The 21,088-nt window shown below is 49.1% G+C and overlaps 1 protein-coding gene across 1 annotated transcript in view; it reads left to right on the forward strand.

The window, feature by feature from the left end:
* Positions 1-135: 135 nt before the first annotated feature.
* Positions 136-21,088, forward strand: part of MAMLD1 (mastermind like domain containing 1) — a 114,049-nt gene continuing 93,096 nt past the window's right edge. The window contains 1 exon segment of the mRNA XM_064574669.1: positions 136-372. The gene's annotated coding sequence lies outside the window, so the exon portion shown is untranslated.

Consider the following 21,088-nt stretch of genomic DNA (forward strand, 5'->3'; position numbering starts at 1 on the left):
CTCGGTCTGCCTGTGCCCCTCTCGGTTTCCGTCTTTCCCTCTGTCCCTCTCGGTCTCTGCCAGTGTCGCACGCTGTCTCGCCCTGTCGCTAGTGAGTGCTGGCTCTCCCGCTTTCCCCGCTCGCTCTCCGTCTGTCAGGGGCGCGCACGGCTCACCAGCCAGCTCTGCCCAGAACGCGGGAAGGCTACCTGCCGTGTGCGGGTTTCCCAAGCGCGCGGGGCTCCGCCTGCTGCCCTCGGGCGAGCTCCATCCGCTCGTGCCCGGGGGCCCTCGGTCACCCCGCTGTCGCTCCTCCCCATCAGCGCACCGTCTAGACGGGCCACCTGCCACTGAGAGCACCGACCGCCTCCAGCTGAGCGCGGAGCCACCGAGGTAAGTGCGGCCGTGGCCCTTCCTTCCCTCCCGCACTCCCCAGCTGCCCTGGATCGAGTGCACTGGAGAAACGAGGCGACCGCAGCGAAGCCATCCTGCGGCCGTTTTCCCTTTCAAAGAGTGGCAGGAGGGCCGGGGAGGCCCCTTGGGCGGCCGCCGCGCTTCCGCTGCCCCCGGCCCCATGCGGCAGGGAAACTCGGCGTTTCGGGGCTCAGCGCTGGCGGGGTCGCGGGCGGGGCAGCGCGGCTTCCCCTTTAAGGCCGGAGCCGCTCGTCGCCGTGAGTGTGAGGGTGTGTGAGTGTGCGGCGTGCGTGTCTCCTCCTCCCCGAGTGACACAGCAGTGAGAAATGCCTATCAGTAACTTAAACCCCCGAAACTCCACCTTCCGGGCGCGCGGCGCGGAGCCGGGCGGTGGGAATGGAGCGAGCAGATTGAGGCCGCCGCTGCAGCGCCGCCGGCATGAACTTGGCCGCGAGCTGAAGCAGCCGGCGGCGGGCGGGCGCGGGGGCACCGGCCGCTAGCCAGGGGGTGATCTGCAACCGGGCCGGGCCACTCGGCGGGTGCCCGAGGCCAGGCTGCCTGCGCCGGCGGCCGCCCGCCCCTCGGGCACTGCCCCCGCCGCCGCCGAGGGAGCTCCGCAGCACGGTAAGACTGAGGGCGGGAGCGGGGGGTCCGGCTGCTCTGGGGGCTCCGGGGGGCACTTGTGGCCCCTACTTGTGGTTCCTGTCACGGAGGAGCTGGGGGACCCCAAAGTTTGCTCCGAGCACACGGCCCACCTGGCGCTACGCGCGGCCGGCTCCCCTCTCGAACTGGCCGGGCCGGCCTGAGCGCAGCTCCCATCGCCTGGGACTTCGGCCTCTGCCTGCTCCCCGGCGCCCATCGGTGTCTGGAATCGGGCGGGGGCAGTTAAGCACCGGGGGCGGGGGGGTGTGTGCGGAAGGCAGAGGGGCGCGAGCCACACGGGCTTCTCTGGCCCTGCCGGGCTCCCCGGAAGGCTCCCAGTCCGTTCCGGCGCCCCCCGGGCCGCTGGCGGCCCGGATGCCACCGGCGACGCTCCCATCGCATGCCAGCTCCCTGAGCCTGGGCCAGTCGACAGTGGGCGCTGGGCACAGGATTCCACCCCCCCCCCCACACACACCCCAACCCGGTTTGCCGCCACTGAGCGGGAGTGTGGAGTGTGCGTGCGCCGAGCCCGCTGCCTGGCGCTCCCTCCCCTGCCAAATCCTCCTCTGGAGAGCAGCCCCGAGCAGAGCTGGCGGCTCGAGGCAGCCCCGACTGGGCTCCTGCCCGGAGCTCCCCGGCGCCCCCGCGCTCGGAGCTCCCAGGCCTCGGAGCGGCGGCAGAGCCCGGCGCCCGGCGCCGGCAAGGGCGGGCGGGAAGCCCCCCGGAGCGCCGCCAAATACTTTTCTGGGCCAGTTGGCTCGGCTAGGCTCTGTCCCGATGCAGTGTGTCCGAAGCCACTTGGAAAACTGGCCGGACCGTCTGATTTTGATCCGTGATTAAATGCGGACTGAGCAGACACTAATAGGATTAGCCTGCCAGAAAACTGCCCTGAAGTCGTCGGAGCCTGAGCAAACTGACGCACCTCGGCCGGGGGCTTAGCCCTACCGCGCTCCTGCAGCTCAGTGCGGCTGAGCCGGGCACCCCGAGTGTGGGTGTGAGTGTGTGCGCGGGAGGGAGCACAGGATGGCCGGGGGACGTGCAGAGAAGGGACTCCGCTTGCTGGGGTGGCTTGTCGTCGTTTGGCAGCAGAAGGATTCCCCCCGGGGTGCCGTCCCCACAGCGAACGTGTCCTTTGCGGGTAGCCGACCGAGGCCGGCGCCGGGACATTGTCTGTGAGGGCGAGCGAGCCGAGCGGACGAGAGGCGGCCGCGCTGGAACAAAGACGCAAAGTCTCCCTGAGCCCAAGCAATTTCGAAAGACTTGGCGGGGAAGAGGGCCCGGGTCTCCCAGGGGAGACCCCCGCGGGAATCGTGCGGTCCCCACCGCCCCGGCCCCGCGCGATCGGGTTCCCGGGCTGCAGCGAGCCGGCAGGCAGCATCGCAGCGGCGCAGCCCAACCCTTGGCAGGCGCGGGCCGCCGCCCGAGTGCCCACGGGCCGGGCGGGGTGGGCCTCGCACCCGCGGAGGCTTCCCGGCCGCCCGGCCGCTTGGGGCTCCCGGAGGCCGCGCAGCTTCTCCCCCCCGCCCAACCACCCCACCTCTTCTTGTCTTTATAGATCCCCACTCCCTCCTACCCCCGCCGCCGCAGCCGCCAACAATCCGCTTTATAAAAAGCCCCTTTGTTTCCCAGGAGGCTGGAGAGAGGGAAGGGGGAAAGGGACGCAGAGGCAGGGGGCGGGGGCGGCTGCCTCCCAGTGGCTTCGAGCCGCTCGGGACCGCAGGGCAAGTGTAGGCGGTGGGGGAGGGGGTTGTGTTTCGGAGACCTTCCCCAGGAACCCCAGAAGGCGTGGGGAGCCCCTGGCTCCTGGCGCCCACCGCGCGCCCCGCCTGCCGGCGGCGGACACCCGGGGCTCCAGCGGCCGGGACGGCCCGGCCGGCGGCGCGGCGAGCGGGAGGACGCGGAGGCCAGAGGCCGAGCACGCTCCGCGGGAAGGGCAGATGCGGCTCGCCGCTGCGCTCGCCGGGCGCGGGCATAGGGGGCGCCCTTTCCTCGGTTTCGCTTTGCAGCCGGGGCCCCTCACCTCCCGGCTCCGGGCCGCTGTCGCGCCCGCGGGTGGCTGAGACGACAGCAGTGTCTGTGAGGCTTTCGCCACCCTGCGGCTACACTCCTCACTCCTTCCTGCGCCCTCCTGCCGGCCACCCTCTCCCCCCTGCCCCGACACCGCACACACCGGGGCTCAAAAGCTCCGCGGTCCCCCTTTGTTTGGAGGCAGGGAGGGAGTCGGAACCGCCACCTCCGAGGTTCGTGCAGCCTTGGCGGGCAGTGGGGACGGGGAAACACCTCCAGACCGTGCGTCGGTCTGTCGCCTCTGCACGGACCCAGCGCCGGACAGCTGGGGGTGTCCACGACGCATGGGCTGCCGGCGTTAGTTGGATTGAGAATTCAGCGGGCCCCTATCCTCTACACCTGCCCTTCCCCCCCAAACTTGTGGGAACGCGGACTTGCACTGAGGAGTGTTAAACCTGTTAGAAGTAACCTTTCGCCATCCTGTCGGCCTGCCCCGCCTCCGCCCCCACCTCCCCCACCCCCCAAAGCTGTCCGCGTCTCTCGTAAAGTTTGTTCTGTTGGGAAAAGGAATACTGACAATAAGAAAAATTGACAAATAAGGAGAAGTGGGCGGGGTCCAAAGAGCGAAGTCAGATTCCTCCCGGTCTCTCTCGCTGCCTCCGTCCCCCTTCCCATTTAATCTCAGGGCGACATATTATTTGTACCTTTTGCATATCTTTCCCCTAATCCACTCCACTCCCATCTCTGGAGGTTATTCGACGGTGTTAGTCAAACATTTGTTCTCTGGTTTTTGGAATCGAAGGTGAAGCTTTAACGTCCCACCCACCCACATCCCAACTGCATCTAAAACCACAAGAAAGTACTCAAAGGGTAAACCGCGGGTTCTACCTTCTCCTCCCCCTTTTGTGCTTCCCTTCTGGAGCAAGATCATTGGAAAATAAAGCTGCTGATGTGCGAGATGGAACATATGGTGCCTCCATAAGAGAGTAGCTGAAATGGCCTTGAACCTGCCGGACAGACCAGCTGTTTGCTGCCAGCCAGAGCAGCTAATCAGCTTCTTTGCCTTAAAGTAACATCTCTCTTTTCTCTTGATGACCAGTTTGCATATTAAATAGGATATTCTCCAGAGGAGAAAGGAGATGGGCTTCTACATTGCTTTGTGCTTTGGTGGCTCTCTGCACGCCTGTCCCCTACTCTGGGTGCTGACTTGGCCTCTCTCCCCATGCTCCCCATGCCAGGGGACAGTGTGTATGTTTCCTTTAATACCGGTAAAAGAATGTTGCTCAAAGTGGAACTTGGGAGGAAGGAGGCAGGAGAGGGGCTGAGATATTCCCACATGCCTGGGAGGAAATCTCTCCGTTTTGTTCCTATTGGCTTTAGAAAAACTAGCAGCTCCCCCCCCCCCAACACACACACATTAAAAATATCCCAAAGATCTGCAGCTCTTCCTTATAAGATCTCCTTAGAAATCATCCCTTCCGGCTGTGACCATTTTCAGTTTTCCTTCAGTACAATGTGTTTGAGAGGGGGAAAAACAGTTTGGCTTTAGAAGAAGAAAGGCTTGAGGAGATACAAGGAAATTCCATGTTAGGAAATCATTAGCAAAGGGTGACTTCGTCTGTTTTCCTGCCACTGACGCTGACAGTGACACAGATGTGTGGGTTGAAACAGGAACGTCATTGAATTTTTAAGCTCAACCAGGAAATAGCCTGTTGCTGGGGTGGGGGCGGGGGCTACGCGTTCACTGCATCTTAAGGTAGGAGATTTACTGTTGTCGATCCTTTTCAATAAGAAAAGGGATTTTTTTTTTTCCCCAAGCCTGGCCAGCATGTTTAATTTTTTCCCATTTTAAGCAAATCACCTAAAGGCTTAAAATGCACCTGTTAATAGATCATCCCTAGGAAACTCAGTGTCTGTTCAGGCCTCTGAAATGGGCAGAAACTCATCTTAGATCAGTGGTTCTGGCAATAGTTGGACTACCCTCCTTCTTTAAAGGGGCTTCCTCTATGCAGTTAACCTTTTCTTTCTTTCTTTCTTTCTTTTTAAAGAGTCTGATTTTCATTTTGCATTGGAGAGATAATTAGCCTAGGAGCTGGGAAACTTGTGTTCTAGAACACTTTCCCCACTAATTAGCTGAGTGATCTTGGGCAAGTCCATCCCCCCTCCTTGCTCCTTCTGCCCCCCCCCCCGCGCCCCCCTTCATGACCTGGGAGTCTGAGTCCCTTTCAGCTCCAACACACTGCGATTTGTAAATGAAATAGTCATTTTCTGGGAAAGTAAAACACCTTTGGGGAAAATGGCTACATGTACAAAGAAATGGGGCTGAGATTTGGAGGAGCAGCAAGAAGAGGGAGGAGTAAAAAAAATGGCAGAGGGCCAATGAAAACAATATAAAAGTGGGAAGTGCTCCTTCTCTTTGTGACTTTTGCCGGTATGAACTTCTCCCTCAGAAGCAGAGATGGTGGAGGCTGGGAGGCATCCTGGAGGGCTTCTTGTCCAGTACCCCTAATCTGGGGATCTCAGGGCCTGTTGACGGCAGGCCTCCTAGTCATTGGGCTGGTTTTCAGATAACGGGATCTAAACTCTTTGAAATTAGACTGGCATGTTTCCAAAGGACTCATCTAATAGAGAGCAGATTTGCTGCTTTGCAGTTATTTAGCAATGGTTTCAAGGACAAAAAGGCCTTCCGTCTACACACGCGGGCCCCACTGGAGTTGGGGCTCTGAACTCACTGTTGAACATTTTCTGTTCTTCCTAGTCCAGCTGGGTGTTTTTTAAAAATCACATTTCCAACTTGGAGGACACAGCAGCCATGCAAGAATCCACCAGTGTCCTGCTTGATTTTAATATTGATTTTTTTAAACATGGGGAGGGGATGCGAACGTTATGCCGAAGGACCTTTTATCCTCTGAGCTCTTTGGCAATTATCTTGCTGCCATAAATGTTGATACACATATAATGGATGTAACTAGAAAATCTCCTTATCCAAGCAGAAAAGGCTGAGTGTTTGTTGGAGCAGACAGATGTGGCCAGGGAGGGAGATAGATGGCGGGGAGCAGGGGCCGGTTACCATGCACCAGCACAATAAACTGATTCTCATCACCCCCCTCCCAGAGCCGCCACCCGGGGTAACCTAGGCAGCATCAGTCAGCTGTACGGCAGGAAAGAAGCCTCTCGAAGCTCACTTGGAAGCAGTCTGCTTTTGCAGACATCGAGTCCTGAAACATCTTCAGGTCTCGAGCAGGGAAGCTTCCTGAATCTGCATGAACCCAATGGGGTTGTCTGGCAGGATTATTACTTGTCGCTGTTCTGCTGTTGTCGTCATTTGGTTGCAACTGCAGCAAAGGAAGAACCCGGCCCCACAGAGCCGCTGGGCAGCGGGTCAGGGGTCCCGTGGAGGTGAGGAATGGTAGCTTGTGTTAGGCAGGCTTTATGTGTGAGCCTTGTGGACGCGCAGTCCCCGTGGCGTCCTGCTCCCAAATGAGCAGCCCGGGGCTTCGGAAGCCCCAGGAGCATTTTGTGCAAGGGAAGGGATGGAAGGAAGCAAGAGAATTGAGTGTCCTTCCTCCCCACCCTGTTGCTTTCTTTTTTTCTCCCTGTTCACAGAGCCTCCCTGATTTCCTTTGGGCCGCAAGTCCATCCCTAACATCTGACCTTTTGGATTTTCCAAAGCAATCACATTTGTCACAGCCCCAAAAGATCCCCCAGGGTGAGGCATAGTGAGGGGCTTTGCTGACTGTGGGCTCCCCAGAGTAAAAGCTTCCAGAGACAGGGCCTAAGGGGCACCAGAAAGAAAAAGCCCTTTGCGAAGTCTGTGAGAACTTTCCTTGCCCAGAGGGGTTCCTCAGGGTCTCTCAGGAACCCCAGCTGCAGACTCCCCTTCCCTCCCTGGCCCGCATGAGGGTGGGCTCTTCCTGACCGTGGAGGAAGAGCCCACCCATAGCAACCCCATCCTGCCCCGGCTGCCTTCTGACCCTGGGGGCAGCCAGCACCCCTTTCTGGACAGCCTGGGTCCCAGCCCGGAAATCCCTCTATTTCCTCGGGGGGGCGGGGCAGCTGCCTTCCCCTCCCAGGGTGCCCTGCTTCTCACTCTGCCCAGTAAATAACCAGTAAGTGGGGTTTGGGCAATGCTGTTTTCTGAACATTGAGAACTGTTCCATGAGGCCCAGAGGAGGATGGGGCTGACCACGGGATTCGACCATGCTAGAAGGGCGCCTGCTAGCTGGCCATTATGTCTCCCCCTTCCTTCCATCTGTGCAGGTACCTGGGCACTGGGCCACAGGGACGCATTTCTGCCGATTCTAGAAAAGGCCCCTGGATGCCACGGGGCATGAGCTAGTGAATGGCATCTGCTTTCATATTTTGCCCAGTATTTGAACCTGAAACCCCCACCCCAGCTTCTTTTAGAGGCTCAGTGACACAGAAGGGCAGAGGTGGGACCCGCTCTGCTTGCTTTGCGTGGCCCCATTAGTCTGTTGCCTACAGTGCCTACACGTGGTCGGCCTGCATGCCCCTAACTCACCTACAAACTCCTAGAGTAAAAGATAGAGAATTTTCTAGCTGGAAGACTAAAGCCTCGTGACTTTAAAGAAGATGAAAGTGAGGCCCAGAGAGGAGTCCGACTTTCCTGAGGGGACACTGACTCTCCGTCAACCATTTGAGTCCAGAACACCCCCTTTGCACTCCTGCTGCGGGCACACGGGCCTCTCCTCTTGAGGAAGAGCAAATGCAGTGGGCTCCCAGCGCGTGCCCCTTGTGAGCACCGTAAGGAAGGCAGAGGGGCGGATTGCAGTCAGAGCTCCAAGCCTAAACTAGTGAAGACGGCAGGTTGTAAGTTAAGGAGCAATCTGGGGCCCGGGCCTTGGGGCCTCAGAAAGGAGTGTGTCTCATCTTGTTTTCAAATTGCTGAGGGAGAGTCGGGCAGCCAGCCCTGTGGAGGGCTCGGCTGGGTGGGCTCTGTTGGCAGTTTTGGGGATTGTTTGGGTTTTGTTCTTAATGAGATCTCCGTGTTAATATCGGCCTCCGGAAGTTCCAGCGCCGACCTCGGAATTTTAAGTGGGACAGTAGTTGTGGTGAAAGACTGGCATGCATTATGCTAGGTTTGGGGAGGAGGCCACAGAGTTTCTAAGCCACTTGTCTGTCAAGGATTAATTTAACCTCCAATTACTACATTTTCTTCGCAGTTTGCCGCGCGAACATGTTGTAACAAAAGCTAAGGAAGTATGCCACTTCATTTCGCCGCCACTCTAAAATTAATTTGGGGGATATGATGGAGTCAAATTTGACACACTTGGTGTTAGAATAATTGTGCTGCTATTTGAATGAAAGTGAACAATCTGGTTGTTTCTAGGGATGCCCCGGCGATGGGGTAAAGAGCCCTGACAATGTAGAGGAGGGTCACGGCGCTCCTGCGTCGCCCTGGACGGGGCCCGGGCCCTGCCTGCCGCTCCCCGAGGCTGGGGGGTGGGCGCTCTGCCCGCAGCACAGGTGAGGTCAAGCTGGAGCCTCCCCCAGTTCGCCTCCCCAGGCGGCAACAGCAAAATCAAAACCGCAGGGCTCCCCCGACAGGGAGCCTCCCAGCAGGCTTCTCTCCCTCCTCCTCCCTGCATCCCTCCAGAGTGACAGCCCCTTGGCAGCCCTACAGACCTCTTCTGTCCTGTCTCGCCAAACAGCAGCAGTGGGTGTGGGAGCCGGAGGCCGTTCCCCTCTCTGCGGCGGTGGGGACGTCTGGCTTCTCAGACCCGGGGCTGGAGGCCCTCAGAGCATCCTTTGCTCCCATGGCCCAGTCCTATTTCCGAGTGCACAGCAGAGGCCGACCAGGTCAGCTGGACTTTGCCTCTCACGTGCGCGCCTGTCTCGGGGCAGAGAAGCACGATCAGCCTTCCTTGCCTCTCCTTTCCTCCTTCTAGAGCACATGTCACCCCAGAAGTTGAGAACTAGAAGCTGACATTGTCTCTCTCATCCTCACCGCATCCTTTCAGGAAGGTGGTACCCAGATAGAAAGGGCGAGGTCTGAAGCCCTTTCTCCCCCATATGGCTGGGGACAGGCTTTCTGGCCTTTTCTGTCACATCTGTGGGTTGGCTCTTTGCAAAATCCTGAGCAGACCAAATTTGGGTTCAGTCCCCCCACCTTGCCCTTCCTGGGTCCTCTTGCCCTTGCCCCTCACAACCCCTCCGCCTTACCTGCAAGGGTGCCCTCCTCAGCCCTGTATGTCTCAGTGTGATTCCCTTTCTCAGGAGAACCTGGAACTTCCAACTTGAATTATGGGATGCAAGGGTTGCCATGTCTTGGACAGCATCTGCTCTTTAGGACGCTGGTAGGAGGTGTTCCGGGTTTAGGGAGGTCAAACCAGCATGAAAGAATCCCTGGCTTGGGAGGGCATGCAGTGTTTCTGGGATCTAGACAGTTCTGGAGGCCTTCCCTGCTTAGAGATCCTGCTTGTCCAGCCCTCTGCAGCTCCAGAGTGGAGCCAGGGTGTGTGTGTCTGGCCCAAGGCCCTGGAGAAGGTTCCGTGTCTTCCTGCCATGAAGTTAGCAAATGAGATCTGAGACAGCCAGTGATTTGGTTGGGTTTTCTACCTTTCCACTGTTGCACCTGGCATCAGGAGGGAAAAGTGGGTCTTTGACTCCCCCCACATCACTGAAAAGGTCTGGCCAGCTCCTTGTGAAAACTGGGTGGTGGACCTGCGGGGTGTCTGGCCAGGGCCCTGTCCTGAGGGATGAGAGGATCATGTTCTCTTTGGAGAGAAGCCTCAGGAGGAGCAGGGGAAGGGGAGAGGGGCGTGTGCTGGGTGCGATTCAGAGAACCTCTTCCGCCGTCCCCGCCCAACCCTGCAAATGTGGAAAGGCTTCTCATGGCAAGGCCAGGAGGACTCATAAATCACAGATGGGGAAACTGAGGCTCTGAGTGGGGCATGTTCTTGGCCCCTGTCGGGCCTGTGCTCCGCCCCTTACAGTAAGGTGCTCAGGTCCTGAAAGCCAGCCAAGAGAGTGAAGAGCAGGCTTGGGAAGCCATGGGAACCCTCAGAGGATGTCCCGGCCTGGTGAGCCAGTTGCTGTGGGGGGCAGGCGCATTTGCAGACCCGCTTACGCCCATCCCCCCACACTCAAGGTAGACCCTTTGGGAAGGGGGTGTGTTGCTAGGAGCTTGGGCTTTCCCTCACCTTTATAAAGAGATGAGTGCTGGTTTGCTTTGAACGGGCTTGCATACAGATTGAGGTGTCCCCCCCGCCCCCGCTTTGTTTCTTTTGCTAAAGAAAGCCAGGTTTGCCAGGGCTGGGTAAGTAAGGGTCAGGGTGGAGATGAGTATTCAGTCTTGGGTCCTTATGCAGAGTGGTGCCAGCTCTGCCAGTGCAGGAGCTTCTCGGCCTCTGCTTCATGATTCATTTGGAGGGGGAGGAGTCGAGCGAGTCACTTGAAAGTAGATGCCCTTCAGCAATTGTAGGCATCACCAAGTAATCAGCCCGAGACTGGAAATCACGGCAGTTAGCTCTTGCCCTTTGGAAGATTCGCTGTTTACGACCAGCTTTGAGTCTGGGGGGGGGGGGTTCCCTAGTGCTGTTCTACCCACTACATCCACCTGGGGGTCAGCCAACATGTGTTTCAGATGTAGCTCTGAGCCTCAGTTTCCCCATCTGTACAATGAAGGACTTAGATAGACTAGGGGAATCTGAAGAGCTCCTCCAGCCCTGACATTTCCATGATTCCATGAGTTGCAAATTAAACTCTTAGTTACTTAAAATATTTGAAAATAAATCATCATTTGCTCTTTTTGAAATGACCAGACACTTGACAATGTGGGGGGTTTGTGTTAGTTTGGTAGGTGGGGGCTGTGACTGTTATATAGCCAAGAATAGTTCTGGAAGTTTGGGTAAAGACGAAAGGAATTGATATGTATTTATGTAGGACCAAGAAATGGGAAAAATCGAAGTTCCCTTAGAGACCCCTGGTTTTACACATGAGGATGCCGGGGCTGAGCTAGTCCAGGACTCAGGCGTTCCCACTCCCAGCCCACCCTGGAGCTGTTTGCTCTGCCCCATGGTTCACAGACCCTTACAGAAGCATCATCTGGGCCTCCAACTTGTGTGCAGCAGAAGGAAGATAGGGGTGATTTTGATTTCTAGCTATCAAATAGTAGCTTATCAAAAAGGAATTTTTGGGCCCACGGGTCCTTTCCCCATGCTTTAATAAACCACCATTCTGCACCAAAAAAAAAAAAAAAAAAAGGAATTTTTGTCCTCCATCTTTGCCCCCAGTAGCAAAGAGTTGTTCTCAGCTGAAGTAAATATTTAATTCTGTTGGTATCGATGTCTAATTTACGATAAAACAGATTTAAAAAAAAATACTGGGGTGGGGGTAGGGATGTGGTCCTTGGAGACTTGTTATTTGGAATTATTTTAATTTAAACATATGGGCTGTTTTAGGTTTGACTTCGTATTTGTTAATTTTCATTATAAAAAAACCCCAAAAACCCAAGCCACCCCACCCTTATTTTTGTAATGAGTAACAGTTTGTCTTGTCTAGAAGAAGCTTTACGTTTCTCAACTGCTTGCACCCAGAGTACTTGGCATGTTTGCTTATTCTTTGTTTGCTTTGAAAATTACTATGGGCTCCAGGTTTATACTGACCCCTGACCTGTCCAAACTGGAGAGGAGAAGCAGCCCAATGTGCCCTGCCACCTATGAGGGCCCACAGTAGAGCAAAGGGTCTGTGTCGGCCACCTATAGCTCATGGGGCCCTTACAAAATCTGCCCAGCTCATCCCCACACAGCTGCCAGCTCTGAGACTGTTTTCCTCGGTTATAGCCCAAGCACCTCTTATCTGTGCCTAGCCATACCCCCTCCCCTGGCCTGAAACAGGACCAGGGTCTGGGAGGAGGCAGCCTAGGTGCCAGGCCCAGCTCTGCTACCTCACTGTGTGACCTTGGGCAAGTCCCCTCCCCTCTCTGGGCCCTGTGGTCCCCATCACTCCAGTGAAGGGGCTGGCCGAGAAGAGTAGAGGGCTCTCTGAGATTTTTTTCCACTTGGCTTGGATTATTATATTTGGAGGCTGTGATTTGACCAGTGGAGTATATAACCTTTAAATCCTTTCTAGAGGTAAAACTCAGTGATTGCCTGAGTCACTGAAAGAGGAAGGGAAACATGGAGTCCAAGAAAACTGAAATGGGCTAGGACTTTTTAAAAATATGTGCTTCTTGGGGTACCTGGGTGGCTCAGTTGGTTAAGCATCTACCTTCGGCTCAGGTCATGATCTCAGGGTCCTGGGATCAAGCCCCGCGGTGGGCTCCCTGCTCAGCAAGGAGTCTGCTTGTCCCTCTGCCCTTGCTTGTGCTCTCTCTGTCTCTCTCTTAAATGAATGAATGAATGAATAAATAAATAAATAAATAAATAAAGTGCTTCTCTGCCCGCATAGTTCCTGATAGCTGTCTGCCTTTTGGGAAAATGTATCTATCCCCTCCCCCTCACTCAGATTTGTTAGGAGCTTTGGCTCCTAAAAGGGAGGGGGGAAGGGAGGGCAGTGCCCATGACCCTTCTCTCTACTGTGGACCCTCACAGGTGGTGGGGCATATTGGACTTCTTCTCCTCTCCAATTCGGGCAGGTCAGGGGTCCATATGAAACTGGAGTCCAGAGTAATTCAAAACTGGAACTTGGGTGCTGATCAATTCAGGGACAGGACAAAAGTCATTCTGAAAAATTGATTCAAGGAAGATGTTGTATGTATCTACTATGTGCCTGGGCTGTGGATGGATGGGCGGATGCACGGACAGATAGATGAATGGATGAACAGACAGACGGATGGACAGAAGGAAGGAAGGATAGGCAGGTATGTGAGAGTAACGATGTAAAAGGCTACTAAGTGCCCATGGTGAAGAACTTGTGCAAATTAATGATTTGTCAGGGTGATGGTACAAGAGTGAACAAAGCAGACACAAAATGCTCATGGAAGGTAGTCCAGTGGGGGAGACTAAAGGAAGACAAGATTAATAAGTAAAAAATACAGTTATGTCTGAGGTGATAAGTGACTTGCAGCAAAATCAATTTTGGTTTGCAGGAAGGGAGTTGGGGAGTGGCAGGGAACGGTGCACTTCTAAATGGGGTGGGCAGCAAGGACCTTGCCGAGAAGATGAGATTTGGACAAAAACTTGCAAAACCACGAATCCACTAGGCCAGTGCTGTCTAATAACCACATTGAAAAAGTTAAAAAGCAGGTGAAATTAATTTGAACAATGGATCTTATTTAACCCAATCTATCTAAAATATTATTTCAACATGTGATCAACTTAACAATTACCAAAGTGTTTGTACATTTATTTTATCATGTGAAGTCTTTACATTCCAGTGTGTAGTTTACACTTACAGCATGAGGGTCCTGGGATCGAGCCCCGCGGTGGGCTCCCCGCTCAGCAAGGAGTCTGCTTGTCAGCAGCTTTACAGCATCTCAATTCAGACTAGCACATTACAAGTGCTCAACAGCCATATCTTAACTCTCTACCTACCCGTCCACCCATCCATCCATCCATTTGTCCGTCCGTCCATCAGTCCATCTATTCTCCAAAACGACTCTACCTGAAAGGAGTTTTGATTCTCAGCTTTTCTGCCTCGTGGGCTGGCTTGGGAATGCAGAGCCATAGGGAGTCCAGTGAACCAGCTGGTGTCGGCCACACTGAGCAGGGCTCTGCAGACCATTGGCAACAAGTCTTTTGTCCGAAGAAGGTTCCAGTGTTGACCTGAAATTCATCAAAACAACAGTAACCATTCCCCAAATGCCTGCATTTACCTAGAGACTCCTGTCCTATTGCTTCGTGGAAACGCTCCCATCAACTGGGAGCATTTCCTAATGGTTGGCGCTCAGGCCTCTGCTCTGCTCTCTACACCTTCCCTTTGTCCTGGGGGTTCATTGATCACTTCTAAGCTTTTTTTCTTTAATGTTTTAGCTTGACATGAATTCAGATTCAAGAAAAGTTGCAAGAATAATACAAATGATTTCTGAATACCTTCTACTTTTTACCACATTTTTGACAATTGACCACATTTTCTTTGTTTTATCCACTCCCCTCTACACACACACACACACACATAACTTCTTTCTCTGAATTGTGTGAGAATAAACTGCAGACATGATGTTCCCATTCCTAAGTAAGTGAATGTATATTTCCTAAAAACAGGCATCCTCTTGTACAAGTACAGGATGCAAATCAAAATCAAGAAGCTAACATTGTTTCCAGTCTAACCTAAAGACCTTATTCAGATTTTGCTGATTGTCCCAATAATGTGTTTTATAGCAAAAGAAAGTTCAGGGTCATATGGTGCATTTGGTCATCATGTCCCTTTAGTCTCCTTTAACCTGGAACGATTCTTCAATCTGTCTTTGTGTTTTATAGCATTGATATTTGTGAAAAGTATAGGCCAGTTGTTTTGCAGAATGCCCCTCATTTTGGGTTTGTCTGATGTTTCCTCGTGATTAGATTCAGGAATACCACAGAAGTGATGTTGGATCCTGGTCCGTGCCTCAGATCATGAGGTCTGTGGTAACTAGATGTCTCATTACTGGTGATCTTAACCTTGATCACTTGGTTAATGTGGCATCTGCCAGGTTTCTCCACTGCCGAGGTACTAGTTTTCCTGTTGTAATTATCTTATGGGGCTATATTTGAAGAAATGTTAATATCCTGTTACTCTGAAAACATTCACTCACTAGTTTAGCATCCAATGATGATCCTTGCCTGAGGCAAGTTTATTATGCCAGTTGCCAAATAATGAATTTCTGATTTCATTATCTCTTCTATATGTATTTTTTGGCTTTCTACTGTAAGAGAGAGCTTTCCTCCCCACCTGGTTTATTTACTTATGTATTTATTTATATCAGGTAAACGCGTGGATTTATTTTTTGATTCAGCGAGTTATAATCCTTTACTATCATTATTTATTTTGATGCTTAAATTGTCCCAGATTTGGCCAGTGGGAGCCCATTTATGCTAGCTCTCAAGTCTTTTTGACATGTCCCTAATCATTCTCTGAGCATGGCCTGAGTTTCAGGCACAGCAATGTGCTCCAGGCTCATCTTGTACATTTTCTGCCTCAGTCCTAAAAATCAGCCATTTTTCCAAGGAGCCCTAGTTTCTTTTGGTAGAGAATGGTATTTAGAAACTAAGATCTGGGTACTAGATATATGCTCATTTCTACAAGAGTGTCATTACTAATAGACCCTCTGAGTCCACAAAGGCAGGAAAATAATTACCTAACCCACATCTATATTTCATTTTATTTTATTATTTTATTATTGTGGTAATTTCTCTATCTACCCACCTACCTGTCTATCTCCTATCTATCTATCTATCATCTGTCTATCATCTATCTATCATCAGTCTGTCTATAATCCATGAGTTAACACTGATATCTCTAAATCCTAATCCAACAGCAAAGTTAATTCTCTTTCCCCGTCCATATTTGTAACTCCCTTTTATGACAGTGAGAAATCTCCCTGCTATTATCCATAATGTACTTACTCATTTATTGAATCCTAGAATATACAGAAGGTAGTTTCGTAATTGTTAACCTGTAACTCTGTGAGAAGAAGCCCATTAACTAGAGTACAATATTTGTTTAGAATTCTCTTTGTCTTTCGCTTGAGGTTATATCATCCAAAGATTGTGTTAAAAAATTACCTGGGCTAGCTTTCCATCCCCCTGCCCCCGGTGTGGTCATCTGAGTATGGTTCAGTTGACTTATTTCTGTTTAGATTCCTTTTGAAGTTTTTGTTTCCCCATATTTGTTAATTTTAATTCTTTTTTTGAGCACGTGAAAAATGACATAATTCTGTAAGTTAAAACTGTACAGAAAGCGACACCTCCCATTACTTCTATCCTTCCCACCCTATTCCATTTATCTCCACTAAGTAACCAACCTCATTTGTTTTCCTGTATTTCTTTTTGCACAAATGAGCAGATGTCTGTGTATTTCTTTCTTACATGAAGAGTAGCATCCTATAGATCCTTCCTTGGGCTTTGCTTTTTTACGTGACAGTACATCCTAGCAATCACCTCTTCTCATTTCCTAGAGCTCTTTCTCATTCTTTGATTACAGCTGCCTAATACAGCCTTGTGTGACGGTACCGTAGATTATTCAACCACCTTCCTATGTATGAGCTTCGGATTGTTTCCAGTATTTTGCAATTACAAACAATGTTGCAGTGAGCAACCTGGTGCATATGTATTTTCATTTTGCCGAAGGTATGTGTTCAGGGTAGACTCCTAGAAGTGGAATGGGTGTGTCAAAAAGTAAACACTTATTGGTTTTGTCAGGTATTGACAAAATTCCCCTCCTGAAAGGTTTGTACCAATTTGCATTCCTATCAGTAGTGTGAGAGAGGGTCTTTTTTCCTAAAACCTTGCCAACGAAGTGTTTGCTGTACTTTTTAATTTTTGTAAATCTGATAGGTGGGAAATGGTATCTCAGTAATTTTAATTAGCATTTTTCTAATTACGAGTAACTTGGAGCATCTTTTCATATGCTCTAGAGCCTTTTTGGTGTGCGTGTGTGTGTGTGTGTATTATCTGTTTATGTCTTTCTCCCTTTCTCTATTGAGTTTTTGGTCTTTTATCCTCAATTTTAAGAGTTTTTATATTAAGGCTATTAGTTTTCTAACCTGTGATATATGTTGTAATTTCTCCCAATTTGTTGTTTCCTGATGGTGTTTATTTTTCTTTGCCATACAAAAGCGCTTTTTAAAAAGAAGATTTTATTTTTAAGTCATCTTTACACTCAATGTAGGGCTCAAACTCACAACCCCAACCAAGATCAAGAGCTGCACCAGAGACTGAGCCCGCCAGGCGCCCCGTAAAAGCGTTTTTACATAGTCAAATATCAACCTTTTCTTTTATCGCATCTGGATTTGAGTCACAGTTAGAAAACCTTTCCTCACACCCAGGTTAAAGAGGAATTCACCCAATTTTCTTCTACTATTTGAAGAGTTGCAGGTTTTACATTTAGATTCCTAATCTATTTGGAGTTCATCCTTGTGGGTGGTTATATGGTTTGGATCTCTGCCTATTTTCAAATGGCTGCTCAGTTATCACAACCCTGATTTTTTAAAACGTCTGTCTTTGCCCCAACGATTTGAAATGTCCCCTTTATCATATATTCAATTCCACATATACTCGAGTCTATTTCTAGATGTATGCTCTATTTCTCTGGTCAATCTGTCTGTTCCTCTAATACCACACTGTTTTAATTATAGGAGACTTACAGTATGACTTTTAAAACTTTTTATTTTGAGATAATTGTAGGTTCGCATGCAGTTTTAGGAAATAATGCAACAGAGATCCCATATACCCTTCACCAAGTTTCCCCCAATGGTAACGTCTTGCATCACTGTAGTTCAGTATCACAACCAGGACATGGGCATTGATGCAATCCATCCAACCGTATTCAGACTTTACCAATTTCACACGCACCTATTTATGTATGAGTGTATTTAATTCAAAGCAGTTTTATCAAATGTGCGGATTCATGTGATCGCTACCATCACCTCGAGGATCCTTGTTTTTCAAAAGTGTTTTATTCTAGGACCTGAAGCTTCCATATAAATTTTAAAATAAGCTTGTCTGTGTCTGCAAAAAGCCTTGCTGGGATTTTGATAGGAACTGCATTAAAACCATAGATCAGTTTGAATTGAAATGTTTATTATGTTGCATCCTCTAATCAATAAACACAGTAAGTCTCTTCATTTATTGAGATCTTTATTTCTTTCATAAGTATTTTGTGATTTTTCTAGATACAGATCCTATGCATATTTTCTTAGATTTTAATATCTAAGTATTACATTTTCCTTTGGAGCAATTGTAAATGGTATTGTGTTTTTAAAATATGGGCTTTTTGGGGTATAATTCACATACCATAAAATTCATTTAGAGTATGTGTTTCTTTTTTGGTATATTCATCACCCATATCTAATTTCAGAACATGTTAGTTACCCCAAAAAGAAACCACATACCCATTAGCAGCCACTCCCCATTCCCCTTTACCCTCAGCCTCTGGCAACTATTAATCTGCTTTCAGTCTCTATGGATTTGTCTATTCTGGACATTCCTATAAATGGAGGTACAATAAGTAGCCTTTTGTGACTGACTTCTTTCCCTTAGCATAGTATTTCAAGTTTCATCCATGTTCAAGCATGTGTTAGTACTTCATTCCTTTTTTATTGGCAAATAATATTCAATTGTATGGATATACCACAGTCTGTTTCTCCATTCACCAGTTGGTAGCAATTTGGGTTGTTATCACTTTTTTACTATTGTGAATAATGCTGCTATGAACATTCATGTGCAAGTTTTTGTATAGACGTAGCTTTCATTTCTCTTGGGTCTATACCTACAAGTGGAATTTCTAGGTCATATGGTAACTCTGTGTTTAAGATTTTGAGGAACTGACAGAATGTTTTGCCAAGTAGTTGCGCAGTTTCACTATCTCCCCAACAACATATAAGGGTTCCAATTTTTTCCACATCTTCACAGACATCTGTAATTTTCTGTCTTCTTGATTATAGCCACTGGTGTTGAGCATCTTTTTGTGTGTTTATTGGCCATTTGTATATCTTCTTTGGTGAAATGTTTATTTGGATCCTTTGCCCATTTTTAATTTGGGTTATTTGTCTTCCTGTTGTTGAGTTGTAAGGGTTCTTTACGTATTCTGGATACTAAACCCTTATCAGATATATGAATTACAAATATTTTCTCCCACTCTCTGGGTCATTTTTCCACTTTGCTGATGTTATATTTTAAGATTTTATCTATTTATTTGAGAGAGAGTGCACACAAGTAAGGGCAGGGGCAGGGGCAGAGGGAGAGGGAGAAGCAGACTCCCTGCTGAGGGAGGAGCCCGGACACGGGCTTCTATCCCAGGACCCCGAGATCGTGACCTGAGCTGAAGTCAAACGCTCAACCAACTGAGCCACTCAGGCCCCTTTTTTCCTGATGGTATTATTTGTAGCACACAAGTTTCGATTTTATGAAATCTAATTTATCAATTTTTTTTAATCACATGCTTTTGATGCCATATCTAAGAAACTCTTGTCTAATTCAAGGTCACAAAGATTTACTGCTATGTTTGATATGAATTTGGTCATTTTTGTTTTTACATTTAGGTCTGGTTTCCATTTTGAGTTAATTTTTGTGTATAGTGAAAAAGGGGTCAACATCATTCTTCTGGTTGTGAATATCCAGTGGTCACAACACCATTTGTTGAAGAGACTATTGTTTTGTCTTGGCACTCTTGTCAAAAATCAATTGAACATAAATGTAAGATTTATTTATTGACCCTCACTTCTATGTCATTAATCTATATATCTATCCTTAGGCCAATATGGTATTGTATTTTTAATTTCAGTTTCCAATTGTTTGTTGTTACTATATGAAAATGTGATTGGTTTTGTGTGTTGATCTTATGTCCTGTGACCTTGCTGAACTCACTTATTGGTTCTAAGAGCTACTTTGTCAAGTGTTTGGGGATTTTCCATTAGACAATCATGTCATCGGCAGATAGGGACAGATGTAGTTCTTCCTTCCTGATCTCTATGACTTTTATTTTCTTGCCTTATTACACCAGCTAGAACTATAAGTATTTTGTTGAATAGCAGTGGTGACAGCAGATGTCCTTGTCTTGTTTCTTTCTTTTTTTTTTTTTTTAAAGATTTTATCTATTTATTTGAGACAGAGAGCACGCACACGAGTCAGGGGAGGGGCAGAGGGAGAGGGAGAAGCAGACTCCCCGCTGAGCACAGAGCCCAATGCAAGGCTCAATCCCAGGACCCTGAGATCATGACCCAAGCCAAAACTGAGAGTCAGACACTCAACCGAGCCACCCACGCTCCCCCATTGCTTTGCTTCAGATCTTAGAGGAAAAACATTCAGTCTCTCATCATTAAGTATAATGTTAGCTGTAGAGTTTTTGTAGATGCTCATTATCACATTGAGAAAGTTCTCTGTTTCTAATTTTATGAAAAATGGGGTTTTTAAAATAATGAATGGGTGTTGAATCTGTCAAATGCTTTTTCTGCATCAATTGGTATGATCATGTGCTTTTTTTTTTTAGCTTGTTAATATTGTGGATAACACGGATTAATTTCCAAAAGGTGAACCAACCTTGCAATCCCACGGTTTGCAAGGGTTTATACCACTTGGTCATTATATATTATTCTTTTTAGGTACTCCTGGATTTTATTTGCTAATGTCTGGTTGATTTTTTTTTTTTTAATTTAAGTTCATGAAAGATAATGGTTTTATGTTTTCTTATTTTGTACTGTGTTTGTCTGGCTTTGGTATCAGAGTCATGAAATGAATTGGGAAGTTTTCCCACCTTTTCTGTTTTCTGAAAGAGATTATGTAAAAGTAGTACTAATTATTTAAACATCTGGTAAAATTCTCCTGTGAAACCACCTAGGTGTGGAGCTTTCTCTTTTGAGAGCTACAGATTCATCTCCTTAATTGTTATAGGATAATGTGGGTTATACACTTCATATTGTAGAAGTTGTGGTAGTTTGCTAATAATTTCTTTTTTTTAAGATTTATTTATTTATTTGAGAGAGAGGGAGAGAGTTCGTGAGCTGGGGCAGGGGCAGAGGAGGAGGGAGACAAGAAGACTCCCTGCTGAGCAAGGAGCCCAATATATCCCAGGACCCTGAGATCATGACCTGAGTTGAAATCAAGAGTCAGAAGCTTAACTGACTGATCCACCCAGGCGCCCCGTTTGCTAATAATTTCTTAAGGATTTTTGCATCTTTATTCATGATGGGTCTCTAGTTTTCTTTCTTCCACTGTTTTTGTCTCGTTTTCATATCAGGGCAGTATTAATTTTATAAAACGAGTTGGAAAGGTTCCCTGCTCTTTATTTTCTGTAAGAGAATGGGTAGAGTTGGTATTAATTCTTCCTTAATGTTTGGTAGAATTCTCCAATGGAACCATCTGGGTCTGGTGTTTTATGGGAGAAAGATTTAAAATTATGAATTCAATTTCCTTAGTAGTGATAAGGCTACTCAAATAGTCTATTTTGG

The sequence above is a fragment of the Mirounga angustirostris genome, unplaced genomic scaffold, assembly GCF_029215605.1.
Source record: "Mirounga angustirostris isolate CCGP_5_RB_7025 unplaced genomic scaffold, mMirAng1.0.hap1 SCAF_11, whole genome shotgun sequence".
NCBI lineage: Eukaryota > Metazoa > Chordata > Mammalia > Carnivora > Phocidae > Mirounga > Mirounga angustirostris.